Raw genomic sequence first — 14,800 nt, forward strand, 5'->3', positions numbered from 1 at the left:
CTGAGGCATTGCATTGTAGGGAGAAGAGCCTGGCAAGAACTTAAACTCCCACCAGGGCACTGGGAGGAATTCCTGGGCCAGACCACTCAGTTTAAAGAGCTTTCTTATTTTTGGCCAGAGCATGTGACATGTGGGACTGAAGATCCAACTCATGCCCCCTGCATTGGAAGGGTGGCGTCTCAACCACTGGACCACCAGGGAAGTCCTGGAGGAACTCCTATAAGACACAGCTGTCTCAGGGGTGGGGACTGTGGAAGGACGAGTTCCTGTCACCGAGCTGTTCACGGCAAGGCCAGTGAGCGGCCCCCGGCAGACAGCTGGGGCCCAGCCTGCTCAGACGGCCACCTCCTCTGTCCCTGAGGACGGGCCTGAGCTCTGCACGGGGCTCGCACACCCCGTCCTGCACTTCTGTGAGCAGCTCGCCCATCGGGCGCAGCTTCCTGCCCTTAGAACAGGGGCTCCAGGAGGACATGAGCCAGCCTGAGGGTAAGCCTGAACCACCAAGGGGCTGCTGGCCGGTGAGGGCTGGGTTGCGGCTGGGGCCGTGGGGTGGTCGGTCAGAGGCTGTGTAGGGTGGGAAACCTCAGACAGCAGCCCAGGACCCCGCAACCAGCAGGACCGCTGCTTTCAGCCCTTCGACCCACAGCGCCCCTGGTGGCCTAGTGACCTTTTCACTGCAGTGCTGGCCCTCCAAGCCCTGGACCCTGACACAGGTGTTCAGGTTCGTGGGTCTGAGCCTGAGCTTCTGTTTTAGTGCCCGGAGAGGTTCCGAGACCTGTCCAGTGTCACACAGCATTTGGGCAGTCAGTGGACCTAGACACTCACCTCTGGGCCTGTTCAGGCTGCTGGTTAGGGTCTGACTGGCCCACCCTCTGTCTGCCACCACACCCCCTGCAGCGGGCAACCCCCACCTCGGTGCAGAGTGGAGGCGGGAGGAGGCAGGTGAGGCCCCTGGCCCCTTCGCTGTCTGCCCTGGAGGGAGGTTGTGTGGGGGCCGCACCCAATGGCCCCCCGTGGCTGCCTTGGCATGGGGAGTGGGGTTTACCTGTTCTTGGAACTGGAGTTTATGAATATTCCTGAAGCAGAAGGTCCATCAGTTACTTGGCCATTTCTCTAACTGGGAGAACATGCAGTTTTCTACACCTCGAAAGAGACGCTGGGGTGGATCGATCACTGAGTGAGCGCCATCTGAATCCTTTCTGGGCTGGTGGCCTCGTGGGCAGCTGGCCCCCTCCCCGTGGGACCCCCGCACTGCCAGCTCAGCAGCCCCCGCCTCCCACTGCTCATCAGGGCAACAGTCGTGACCCCTGAGATGGCCAGTCGCAAGTGCCCCCCTCCCCTGGCCTGAGGACCCCCCACCTGCCCTGTGGACACAAGCCTGCAGGCAACACGGGGATCCAGTGGGGAGCACCTTCGGGGTCGGGCCTGCCCTGTCCCCGCCAGGCCAGGTGGTCTCATGCCTGGGGGAGCTGCCCACCTGCCCTGCCCAGAAGGGGGTGGGTTAACTGCAGAGTTGAAAAACTCCAGTTCAGTTCGGTTGCTCGGTCATGTAGGACACTTTGCGACCCCATGGACTGCAGCACGCCAGTCCATCACCAGCAACTATCTAAAAGTTGGCCTGCTTTTTATTATGACTGCGGTAACCAGTGTCAACAAGAAAATGCCTGTCCCCCAGCAGAGCTTCCTCTGCCCCCACCCCCAACCCCGCTTCCTACAGCCCCAGCGGGGGTCTCAGCCTCGGCCACGGGGACAGTGGGTAGTCTCCTGAGCCCGGGCCTGTCCTGGGGGAGCTGCACTCCCAGCCTGGCCAGGAACACCACCCGTCCACCCCCAACCCCACTTGCATTCCCCAGGCTCCCTCAGCCACTGCCACCCCATCCAAGACGTGCTCAGAGGAGGGAGGGCCCAGGAATGGAAGGAAGAGGTGAGGCATGCAGACCCCTCAGTACGGGCTCCACAGCCAGGTGCTGGGTGTGGGTGTTGAGGGCATGGACACAGTGCATTTAGATCGTTTCAAATCACATTAAAATACATTTCACATAGATTTCTCCATCTGAGCCATTTTTACGAGCACAGTTCAGTGGCATTAAGCACATCTACCGTGTTGTACAATCTGTACCACTTTCCGGCTCCAGAACTTTCTCACCTTCCCAAACCGAGACTCTCCCCGCCTAAAAGGCCAGGCAGGGCCGGAATGCCACCCAGTGAGGGGCAGGCCTCACCCTGGGAGGGTGGGGAAAGCCAGGGGGACCCCTTGGGTGGAGGGTTCAGTGGAGGTGGTGCAGGGGAGGGGAGGCAGCGCGGTAACTACAGTCCAGCAGCAAACTGGGGTTTCCAGGCGGCGGGCGGGCCAGAGGGTTTTTACCATCTGCCACAGCACTGAGTTCAGCATCCCCGTGTGAGGCTGGGAGGGGCCTCAGCACTCAGCTCCCACCCTCTCCTCCCCACCAGAGCCTCCGGAAGAGCTGTTGGAGAGAAGGCGACGCCTGTCCTGTGTGTCTTCAGACACGGATTTCCAGCCCTGCCTGCCAGGCCGGAACTGCCCAGCCCTTGGGGGCCCTGCTGTGGGCAGGGCCAGATCGGAAGCTCCCCCAGCCTCCTCAATTGTATTTGTCAAAGGGCCCATTAGCTGCTGACAGCCGCTTCCCTGGCTGCCGGTCTGGGAGAGGGGCTGCAGTCCCCAAACCCCCATCAATCACTGACCCTGGGGTCTGCAGCCCTCACTGCCTTGGCCTGGGCCGAGGGCCGTCAGTAGGACTGTTCATCCGGGAAGGACAGGGCAGCTTGTGCAGAGGAGGCAGCTCCCAAGCCAGGAGGGGCAGCATCAAAGGCCATCCCTGGCCCTCAGCCCCATGCTGGCCGGTGGGCAGAGCACATGCCCTGCCCTTGGGGAGCCAGGGTCAGGCTAGCCTCAACCGGCCCCTCATGGCCCATCCTCCGGAGGGGGCCTGAGGCTGGCCCTGCTGGGTCTCCCGGGCTAGAGGCTGTATGGGAGCCAGTCAGAGCCCAGGAGGGTGCAGCCGCGGGTCCTGTTGGGCTGAGCCACTCCAGCCGTGGACACCGGCCCAGAGAGCAAGGAGCCACTGGAAACATCTGGCCGCTCACTCCTGCGAAGGCTGGGTGCGGGCCTGGGTGCAGGTGATGGCCTGGCCGGCCCAGCAGCTGCCTCCAGTTCGGGCCTGCCCGGCAGGCTGTGGTTTATTTATATGATGAGGTTTATTTATTTATAGGGCTCCCCCTGGGCAGTGCCCAGCCGTGGATTGGGAGTTCCCGGCGGCTACAAGGCCCTGAGCCCCAAGTTCCTCAAGGCCTGGCTGCAGAGGGCCCACCGCAAAGCTGGCTGATGTCCATCCCCCACCGGGAAGCGGTCCTCAAGTGGGTGGGGAAGCAGGGGCCACAGGGGGAAGGTCTCCGAGGGGTGTTGGGCCACGACGATGACAGCAGCCCTCCAGCGCCACGTTTCTGACTGCTGGCAGCTGCTGGGCACCCTCCTGGTCATGACTGCAGGAGGCTGGTGGAGATGAGTGGGCCTGGGGGTGGGGCGGCCTAGACCCTACCAGGCCCTGCGGTCACAAGGCTTCCCTCCTGCCTCTCCAGGGGCTCCCCTTCCCTCCAGGGTCTTCTGGTAAAGCACAGGACCCCACCAGCATACGCACTTTACACAGGCTATGAATATTCTTTGGTATAAGTATTTCCCAAATCAGGAAGGGACATATACTCAAATGAAGTTGTTGATATGAAATCTGACTGTGGCCAGGCCTCTGGGATTTTATTTGCTGAATCTGGCTGCCCTCCAAACAATGGACAGCAGCTGCCCAGACACCCTGAGGGGAGAAGCAGCCCCACCCTGCAGAAGGACCGCAGAAGGGCCCCAGGGCTGACAGGCCAGAACTGCCCTGCCCTGCCCGCCTCCTCCTCACATTTCAGCCTCCCACTTGCCCTGTGCCCGCCCCCCACACCATGCCTGGATTAATTTGGGAAGGATAATGTTTATATTAACCGTTCATTTATTGACGTCTGCTTGCTAGGTCAATAGCCAAATTTATTGTCTCGCAAGATGGGCCTTATTGAGCCATGTACGCCCCTCCCCCAGCCCTGCGTGGACAGACGCTGTTGATATGCAGACGGCTGACCTTGGGCCTGCCTGTCTCTGCTGGGGGCTTAGGGTCTCCCGGGAGAAGCTGCAGGAACCAGAGGAGAGCACCCTTAGACCCCACCGTCTTTGTGGCCCCTTCAGCAGTCAAACCTTCCCTCTTGAGCAGTGGTGGAACTGCCAAAAGGCCATGGCTGGGACCCAGGCAGGGGGAGGTCAGAGGCTCAAGGAGATGGGGGACAAGCCCACCGGGCACCCGCTGGGTGATGAGGAGGCAGGCAGGAGACAGCTGATGGCCTCAGTGCACAGCCACACATGGCGGCTAGAGGCCGGAGCCTGTGCGGCTGTGGGGCGGGCGGCCAGGGCAGGGAGGGAGCAGAGGCGCCAGGGGTGCCTGAGAACTGGCCCCGCCCTGACACCCGAGTTACAGGGTCATGTAGACGGCTGGATTGTGGAGATGCCTGGTGAGGACCCCTGCGTCAGCATGGAGGTCCTGTGCAGACTGGGGTGTGTGCAGGCCATGCCCACTGCCAGCTGAAGGGGAGACCGGGCCCCCAGGGGCCCTGAGCTTCCCCACATTCCAGGCTTGTCCTGGTCCCAGGGGTCAAAGTGGGCACTTGTCCTCCTGTCTGTAGGGTCCTGTGGGGCTTACAGACAAGAGTCTTCCAGTTGGGGAAACTGCCAAAGCCAGGATCCTGAGCAGGAGTGGGCAACAGGCCGGGGCCAGGGGCCAGTGGGGGAGGCTGCCCAGGTCAAGGTCAGCAGGGGTGGTGGGGGTGGCAGGTGGTTCTGGTGTCTTCTGAAGGAAGACGTGAGAGAGAAGGGGTCTGGTGGCTGGTGGGGAGCGGAGTTGCTGGGGAGCTGCTTCTGCTGGAGGCCCACCCTGCCCTGAGCCCCTCCCAGGTCCCCCCTCCCCGCCCCTGAACTGTGATGCCAAGGGCTCACTTGTGGGCGGCAGGTGGTCGGTGGGTCCAGAACAGCGTGGTGCCGACCAAAATGCCTCCCTGAGTTAGAGCCTTTCAGGGACACAGGGCTGATCAGCTCGTCCGGAGAGCAGGGCCCAGAGGTGGGGAGAGACAGGGGCTGGGAGGATGTGTGGGTCCCTTGGGGCAGGTGGGCCCCGGCCCTCCATCCCTTCACGCCAGGACCCACGTCATTTTGCTGTCTCCTCTGATAGCTAGCTCACTAGACAGGTGTAAATATAGAAATAAAATTAATAGGCTCTGGAGGGAATTCAGTGGTTAGGAGTTGGTGCTTTCCCTGCTGTGGTCTGGATTCAACCCTGGATGGGAAACTAAGCTCTTGCACACATAGAATTAATAGAATGCTTTTGAGCTTTTTTTTTTTTGGCTGCACCACACAGCATGTAGGACCCTAGTTCCTCCACCAGGGATCGAGCCTGCGCCCTCTGCACACAAGGCAGATTCTTAACCACTGGAGCACCAGGGAAGTCGCTTTGAGCATTTTTATGTTTATGGGAACATGAGCAGGAAGTAGAATCTCCGTGTGCCCCTCCTCCCACCCCACCACACCCCAGGCGAACACGGGTTCTTTCACTGGCTCCGTAGTTTCGCCTTTTCCAAACAGTCATAGAGACTGAATCACACAGTATGCGATTAGATCAGCTCTCTCATCAAGGACACGCGTTTAGGGTCCCTCCATGTCTTTTCATGGCCAGCAGTTCTTTTCTTTCTTCCTTTTTTGTAGCCTTGAAGAAATCTCTCTCCCTTTTTTAAATTGAAGTATGTGTAAGCAAAGTGATTCTGTTTTATGTATATATACTTTTTCAGATTCATTTCCCTTATAAGAAATGAAGCACAAAATACTGAGCACAGTCCCCTGTGCTCTTCTGTAGGTCCTTGTTGGTTATCTATTTTATATAAAGCGGTACATGTATGTTAATCTCAACCTCCTAATTTATCCCTACTGAGAGCTCATTTCTTTTTCCATTAATACTCCATTGCCTGAATGGACCACAGCTTCCCTACTCACCTACTAGAGGACCTCTTGATTACTTGCAAGTTTTGGCAGTTATGAAGGTGCAGGTTTTGTGCAGATGTAGGTTTCCAGCTCATTTTGGGTAAATACCAAGGAGCAGGCCCCCTGGGTGCTGTGGTAAGGGCATGTTGATTTTGTGCGGCACCGCGAAGCTCCTTGGAAAGCAGTTGCCCCACTTTGCATCGCCCCCACCAACGGATGGGGGCGCCGTTGCTCCATACGGGCACCTTGGTCAGCGTTTCCTCTTTATTTCCAAATAATCCGTGAACGCGGCTCTCTTGGTTTTCCAGCGTTCGTGCCCCCGGTCAGCCTTCCTCCTCAGAACAGGGGGGTCTCCAGGCCCTTACCCTGCTCTGCCCACAGCCTCAACAGTGCCAGCTGTGGTCACGGCACTCTCTGGCAGGTCCTTACATAGGCGGTGTGGACCTGTCCACAGGTGACACTGTGAGTCCCCCAGCTTCCTGGAGCCAGTTCCCCCCACCAGGGCTCCTTGCCCGTGGCGACTCTCAGCCGCATGACATTCCCGTAGCCTCCCGCAGGCCAACCCTGGCCCTTCTGTCTGCAGGGCTCCCCTCGTCCCGGGATGGCCTTGCTGCCCCTGTGGCCGCCCCCGGGCCTCTCTCCTGGGCCGGATCCCCTTCTCCGGGGACCCCTGTCTTCCTCCTCGCTGGTTTTCTCCCACAGCTGCTGTCTGCTCACTTCCCCAGGAAGTGCCCTGGAAGGCAAACTCCAGGGAATTGGCACACCTTAAATTGTCCTGATTCTACACCCCACTGTGTGGCGCGGCCAGCCCACACTCTGGCTGGAAGCCAGCTCTGGGGGATGCTCTGCTGTCTTCTGGCTCCCCCGTTCTGATCTCCTTCGTTGCCTGTGACCCGGGCCACCCCGGCCCCCGTCTTTTAGGATACTTTCTTTGTCCTAGGGTTGGGAAGTTTCAGACCGATGTTTGGCCTCATTCCACCAGAGGTCATGGTCCAGGAGTGAGAGGTCTCATTGCCCACAGGCCCTGACGGGCAGCATGGGACCCCCTGCGAGGATCCCACCTCTCAGGACAGAAGATGGTGCCCCCTCCGCATGCAGCCGTGCCCCCTTCCTGCCCCCACTGCCTCGCTTCCCAGTGGGAGCCAAGGGAGGCCGAGGAATAGGTGGGCAGCCAACTGGATGCCCAGGCAGGGCGGGGGCTGGGAACCCGATGTCCTGCTTGGCAAGGGGGAGGCTAGGGCAGGCTGGAGGCTGCGGAGGTGCCCCCGCCCCCCAGCTGAGGTCACCTTCCAATCTCAGCCAGCTGCATTATTCATGTCGCGGCGGAGTGACCTGAAACCCAAGCCCACGGCTCCAGTTCCTCTGCAGAGCCCAGGGCCTGACAGGAGGGCCGGGAGGACTGGCCCACTGAGGGGCGCCATCACTGGCCAGAGCAAGGGCGAGGGCAGGGGTGGGTGTGGGTGTTGCAGCAAGAATGCCCCCAGGCCCTGTCCTCCTCCCCATTCCCTGGCCTCTCTGTCCTGGCCACAGGTCACCTGTGAGGTCACCTCCATGTCACCTCCCCAGGAAGCCCTCTCCGACACGGTCCCTCCACCGTCCACAGCCCCTGTGATCCAGCCGTTTGAACCTGGCCCCTGTGAGTTCAGCCCCAAACCCTGAAGGCAAATTCTGGGCAGGTCCTTGGCCCCTTGGGGTCCCCAAGACTCCTGGTGCTGGGTGAGCACTGTGGCGGGGGCCCCCCTTAATCACATGGGGTCTGGGGTTCCTACAGAACAAAGCGTCTGGGGGACAGGAGCCTGCGGTCCTTCTCAGCCTTTCAGCGCCTCCCTCCCACCAACACGTTGTGATAAATATTATATACTGCACTTTAGTCAAATAGATCTGATTAGGAAAACACTGAGCTGAATTTCACTGCTTTGAGAAAATAAAGCAATTGCAGGTCGGAAAGAAATTCTATTTATTTTAATAAAAGTGCATCAGGCCTGGTGGTTTTTAAAAGAAGGCCACATCCTACAGCCCCTCCCAGGTCTTCACAACAGCCATCTGCTTCCAGGGCAAGCATCCCAGCCCCGGCCACTCTCAAACCCTCCAGACCCTTCCGCAGTCTGAGCCCAGGGACCTCACCCACTGCGCACAGCGGTCTCCGGGCTGCAGCACACCCACGCCGGTCCTTCAGTCTCCACCCTGCCTGCACCATTCTCCCCAGGACCACAATTCGGTCTCCTCCAGTGCCCGGAGCACCTGTCCCTCTGTGGATCTCCTCCCACCGCCCCACCCCTGGCGTGTGGCCACCCCTCCCCTCCCCAGAGCCTGGTCCACCACACTCAGCACTGAGCCCACCCAGGGCAGCCAGGAAGACAGGGAGCCCCCTTCGGAACGGGGACCCAGTCGGCTGGCCTGGACAGAAATGGTGCCCCTCTCCCAACGGCCCCTCACACACCTCCTGCCTCCACCCCAGGGCGGCTTCAATTATCCACAAGCCAGTCAGTTCCTGGGACTGCCACCTCCTTCCAGAAAGCCTTCCCAGCCCAGGGGAGAGGGCAGGAGGCCTCATCCCCAGGGGAGAGGGCAGGAGGCGAGGCGGCTGCTCAGAGCAGACCTAGGCTCCAGGACTCCAGCCTTTGCTGTGCCCTGCCTGCTGCTTGCCCCCAGGAGCCACGACCTCCTCTTTGGTCTCCAGTGCCCCCCTCGCAACCCAACTAGGGGACTCACAGGGGCTCACAGACTACAAGTCTGTGCTCAGACTGTGCTCAAGTCAAGTGCTCAGCTGGCCGCAAGAGTCAGGGGACCTGCCTCCCCTGGACCCTTAGAGACAGCGCATAGGGGCAAGGCCAGTGCCCTGGGACCCCTACCCTGTCCTGTGTTTTGAGGCTGTGTGCCCACCCCCGCCGCCCCATACCCCCATCCTCATCTGGAGGCGAAGCAACTAAGATGGCCCACCATCCATGCCCTAAGGGTGGGTGCCCTTTTAGCTGGATCCTTGGTGTAGGGGTCCCCATGGGACAGCCCCCAGGAAAACAGGGGTGTTTTTCACCTTCTGACAAGGAGACAAGGGTGCCGGGGGTGAGAGTTCAGCTGGGCCTCGGAGAACTCTGTTGCTGTACCTCTTTTTCTGTCTTTAAACCTGTTTTCTACCTAGTCTTTGGATGTCCTGTGTGTGTGCGTGCTCAGTCTTTTCGGTCCTGTCCGACTCCAGGCGACCCTATGGACTGTGGCCCACCAGGCTCCTCTGTCCATGGGATTCTCCAGCAAGAACACTGGAGTGGGTTGCCTTTTCCTCCTCCAGGGGGTCTTTCCGACCCAGGGATCGAACCCAGCTCTCCCGGATTGCGGGCAGATTCTTTACCGTCTGAGCCACCGTAGACGTAGTGTTGCTGCTGCTGCTGCTGCTAAGTCACTTCAGTCGTGTCCGACTCTGTGTGACCCCATAGACGGCAGCCCACCAGGCTCCCCCGTCCCTGGGATTCTCCAGGCAAGAACACCGGAGCGGGTTGCCATTTCCTTCTCCAATGTGTGAAAGTGAAAAGTGAAAGTGAAGTCGCTCAGTCATGTCTGACTTGTAGCGACCCCATGGACTGCAGCCTACCAGGCTCCTCTGTCCATGGGATTTTCTAGGCAATAGTACTGGAGTGGCTTGCCATTGCCTTCTCCGACGTAGTGTACATCACCTCAAATCATCATCCGGGCCCACGCCCTGCCACCCAGAGCAGGGGTGCGGAGCGAACAGCTCACCTGGGCCGCAGGGGCAGCCCGGGGCAGGTGTCATGGCGGAGTGGCAGGCAGAGCCCGTGGGGGGATGCGAGGAGCAGAAGAGCCTGCTGGAGAAGGCGAGGGACAGGGAGGGCGCGACGGAGGGGTCCCGCGGGCTGGTCCCAGATCGCCCTGGTAGCCCCGGCCGCGCGTGCGCACTGGAGGCCCAGCCGGGTGCTGCGCAGCTGCGACTCGACAGCTGCGCCCTCCCGCGCGTTCCCACCTCGCCGCGCCCGGGCGCATCGGGACAGCCGCGGGCACCGGCGGTGGCAGCTCGGCGTGTCACCTCTCTTGCCACCCGCGCGGCGCAGCGGGCACGCGGCCCCTCCAGATGCGCGGGGCCCAGGGGGTCCGCCCGGAGCAGCACCATCTGACGCCCCCTCCATCCATCCGCCCCACCCTGCGCGCCGCCATCTGTCTGCGGTGGAGCCGCGCTAGGCCAGGGGCCAGGGCCGGGAGGGCGTCCCAGCCGCTCCCCACGGCCAGCCGTCCCTGCCCCCCCCCGCCGGCTTGTCCCTGGTGACGCCCCTGCGGCTGGGGCGAAGCAGGGCAGGGACGGTGTCGGAGCTGCGGTGCCCGAACCTCTGCAGAGCCGAAAGAGGAGCCCCTGGGACCCTCCTTCCCAAGACTCCGCTCTGGGGCCTCCTCGGGTTCAAGAACGCCTGCCTGCTGCGGCCCTCAGTGTGCCCCGGGTCCTGCCCCCACGGCCCCTAAGCCCGGGTGCTGCCGGCTCCAGCTCTCCAAGCGCCCCCTCCAGGCTCCTCGGGTTGGACCCTGAGTGCCCTTCACCTCTAGTAAGCGACCTCCGACCCACTCCGCAGCCCGGGAGCCGCGAGGAGCCTGGGGGGACTTTGCCGCTGGTTCACTCTGAGTGGCCCCTACTCAGGACCGCTAGCGCGGTCCCCCTGGCCTCCAGGGCCATGCCGCCTCTCCTCGCCTCGGAACCGGGCTGAGCAGCAAAAAGTCACGAGGGGGGCCAGTCCCTAGAGGGAGGCTGCCCATCCATCACCCGCCACTGTATTTACAGATGAGGCAGCAGAAGCTTCGAGGGGGCGTGGCCATCCTCTGGCCGTCCCACCCTCTGCACCTGCCCATTGGCTCCTTCAGGGACTGGTATGGTCCTCCGGCCTTGGGTCGGGAATCCCCCAGGCCTGACAGTGCAGGGCAGGCACTGTGGGCTGGAGGAGGGCCACAGAAGATGGCTCAGAGAGACCCGATCCCTGGGCTCCCCCCCACCTCCAGCCTTTCCTCTCCCCTCCCCCTGCCCGTTTTATTTTTACTTTTTTCTTTTTTATCTTATTTGGTTGTGCCAGGCCTTTGTTGCCGGCTGCAGGGTCTTTGATCGTCACTGCAGCGTGTGAACTCTTAGTTGCAGCATGTGGGCTCCAGTTGCCCAATCAGGGATCAAATCTAGAGTCCCTCCATTGGGAGCTCAGAGTCTTACTAGACCACTGGGAAGTCCCTCTTCTGATTTCATCGGTCTTCCCACTCCCCACCCTGGGTCCACTCAACCCGATGACCTTGCGGGGAAGTGGCCACTCAGAGGAGATTGTCTGCAAAGGTGTGGGGGTCTGGCCAAAGTCACCTGCCTGTCAGGCCACTGGGTCCCAGTCCCTGTGGGTTTGTGGCTGCTTGGAGTGAGGGAAGGGAGAGCTGGAGGGCAGAGGAGCCCAGGGGTCACAGATCGGTCAGGACCTTAGAGAGGGCAAGGGCCCTGCCACGCGGTGTGGGCATGCTGCCCTCAGCCAAGAGCTATGGTCAGGGCTGCGGCCAGGAGCCCGGGGACATGTGTTCCCTGGGAGAGCCGTCTCCAGAAAGAAGGACTCCCCACCACAGGGCGAGCTCAAGTCCTTTGGGCAGGGGTGCTGAGGTGGAGGGTGGCAGGGGGCCGATCTGTCCGCAGTGGTTGGAGAGGGACGAGAGAGGCCCAGGGCCAGGGCCAGGGCCAGACCCGGGAGACACAGGGAGCAAAGTGCTAAGGACAGGACCTGAGGACCAGGGCTGACCTGAGGGTGGGGCCAGCCTGGGAGAGCCAGAGAGCGGCCCAGCGGGGAGGAGCGCCCACTGCCAAGGTTGCCCTTCACCCTCCTCCAGGCTCAATCAAGCTGCTAATTAGCATCCTGACCACTCAATTAATTAGGCTGTGCGTGCTTAATTATGACAGAGTGCCTGGCGGGGGTGGGGCAGTGTTATCAGCCTGGGCCCCCCAGGAGCCAGGGTTTATTGACCAGAAAAGACATATGAGGAGACCCTGGCAGCAGGGGGTTGCCAGGTGAGTGGAGGGGTAGGGGAGGCAGGCAGGAGCCCCTCAGCCCTGTGGGGGGTGGGCAGCCCCATGTCCTTAGCCCGGTTCCCACCCAGGTCCCTGGGTGACCCTTTCCACACCTCTAGTCCCTGAGTTTCTACCTGAAGACATCTCAGGCAGGGCGGATGTGTGGCCTGGAGTCCCCAGAGTGGAGGCCACACCCATGCCCAGCCCTCTTCTCTTGGGGCCTGGAGCAGGTGTGTGTCCATGCCAGCCAGGTCACCTGGCATGCTCACCCCCAATCTGTCTGCCAGGCTGTTCAATTTATGATGGACCACCAACCACAGTGGCAAGGCTCATGGCCCTCCCAGACAAGCCCAGCCTAGAGACTACTGTTCCGTGGGCAACAACAGTCAATTTGGCATTAGTTTTTCTCAGAAATGACAAGAGGTGGTGTCTTATCTCCCAACTAGATGATCGTGAATCTAGCAAGGTCCACAGCAGACACTGATGGTACATGATGCAGTGGTGATGGTGGTGATGGTCACGCTTCAGGTGATGGTGAGGTGAGGGGCCCTGCCTTGGGATGCTTCTTACAGGCTTGAGTGACACGTGTCTTGAACACAGCCTGGCAAGGCTGAAGGTAGGTGCCCTTGTCTAGGAAAAGCAGCACAGGGTGTGAGCCCCAGGGACCTAGGCGGATGTTTGGTGGGCTCTGGGCTGCTTCTGGCTCCTGACCTCACCATCCATGTGGGGAAACCCAAAGTAGACCTCCGCCTTACCTTTAACCTCTGTCCCAGATGGCCTGTGCCAGGTACACAGTAAGGCCACACTGTTGAGGACCCCAGTGCCCTCTGCCCAGCTGGGCCTCGGAGGTGATGGGGACCCAGAGGGACAAGCACGCGGAGAAGAGAGACTGGGGTGGGGTGGGGCCCAGGGCCTCTGAGGTGGGGCTGAGGGGCTGGAGGCAGCTCCCTAACATGGGAGGCTGGGCCGGAGCCCCCAGGGGTCTTCCCAGCGAGACCTGCAGTGACCGAGACTCCCCCACTCTGTGCCTGCGCCCCCAGGCAGTCCTTGCCGGAAGTGGTGTCTCAGCAGAGAGATGGCAGGAGCAAGGAGTCCAGGCCAGACCCAGAGGGAGCCTGAAGCTTCCTAGGGAGGGAGAGAAGCACGTGGCCCCGACCTGGCTCTGGTGGAGGTGCCCTGGGTCCTTGCACTGGCCTGGGACGGACTCCCATCAGCTCTGGGAAGCTGAGAGCCTAGCCTTCCCCGGAAGGCAAGGCCAAAGAGGACCCCTGTGCCAGGGGCCACAGACTGGAGATCGGTCCCGCGGAGAGGGTGGAGCTGACCCAGCTGACAGGGCCAAGGACTGGTACCCCCCACCCCCGCGGCACTGGTGGGCGCTGGGAGTCAGATACAATTACTCACTCCGTGCATCATAATTACCGCAAATAGCCCATTAAAGAGAAATTACCATCAATATGATATTAGCAGACAGCGGGGAAATGAAGAAAGAAAAGTGCTTATTCTCCCATTGTCCCCTTAATGGGGACACGGGCTGGAGAGGCAGTGCCAACCCGCTCGCTGACCTGACCCCCCCCTCACTGCTTGCATCCCTGAAGGACCTGCAGGCCCAGGGGCCACAGCCGGGACTGGGGCAGCCCTCCACCCTGCCCCTCGCAAACCCAGCTCTGGGGGCCCCCCGGCTGGCTCAGCCTGGCCTCCACTGGCCACCCCGCCGTCTGGCTGGGGCCTCCCACCCCGGGCTCTTTGGAAAAGCCCGGCGATAGGAGGGGTCTGAGCTCTGCCCCTCCTGGCTCAGCGTGGGAACATCCCTCAAGTCCAGGGAGCCCAGACTTCTGTTAGACATGGCAGCGGGGGTATGGGTGTCACTTCCTGGAGTCTCCAAAATAACGGCTAGTGTGACAGAGAAGCAGAGAGAGAGATGGTGGGTGGGACCAACAGTCGGAGAAAGGACGCCGGCCGGAGGGCGCTGGAGGACCCTGCGGGCAGGCGGAGGGTCTGCTGGCAGAGCCTGTCCCAGCCACAGGGTGGTGGAGGTCTGCCTCGGGGGAAACTGGCCGCGCGCGGGATCGGGAAGGGGGGCACGTGGCGAGAGTGGCTCTCTGTGCCCAGAGCACTCGGAGACTGATGGCCAGGAGGCTACCTGTACCCAGAAGGTACTTGTAGGATGAAGGACCCGAAGTAGGACAGAGCAGAGAGCCGGGGGGTTGCCTGACCCTGTCCTGTGCCCCCTGCCCCACCTACATGCCAGGCCCCCATCTGGACTGTCTCTGGTGGTAGCAGGTGGAGCCCAAACTTCAGCCTTGAGGAGGTAGCGCCACGGGTGGGGGTCTCAGGAAGCCCTCCCTGCTCAGCTGAGGGTGCGAATGGAGACGATGGCCTCAGTACTTCTTAAGCAACCCAGGCAAGCTGGAGTGGAGCGGAAGCCAGAGACCGGCTGGGGGGCAACCGTGCACGGGAAAGGTGGGCGCTCTAGGAAGGGATGAGACAGCGGAGGGGAGCCCTCACAGGGTCAGTCCATCTCTCCACCCCTTTTCGTGTTTTCCCCTTTCAACAACTATTTTTTAAGCACATAGTCTGTGCCAGGCACCGTCATAAGCTCTAGGAAACCAACAGGGAAATCACACAGAGGCTGCCCTCCTGGAGCTGACATCGTGTGGTGAGCGGAGACGGAGTGAGTGAAGAAGTAAGGTGTACTAGAAGTGATG

The sequence above is a fragment of the Moschus berezovskii genome, chromosome 16 (assembly GCF_049115385.1).
Source record: "Moschus berezovskii isolate FMDL1 chromosome 16, NW_MosBer_1.0, whole genome shotgun sequence".
In the NCBI taxonomy this organism is placed as follows: Eukaryota; Metazoa; Chordata; class Mammalia; order Artiodactyla; family Moschidae; genus Moschus; species Moschus berezovskii.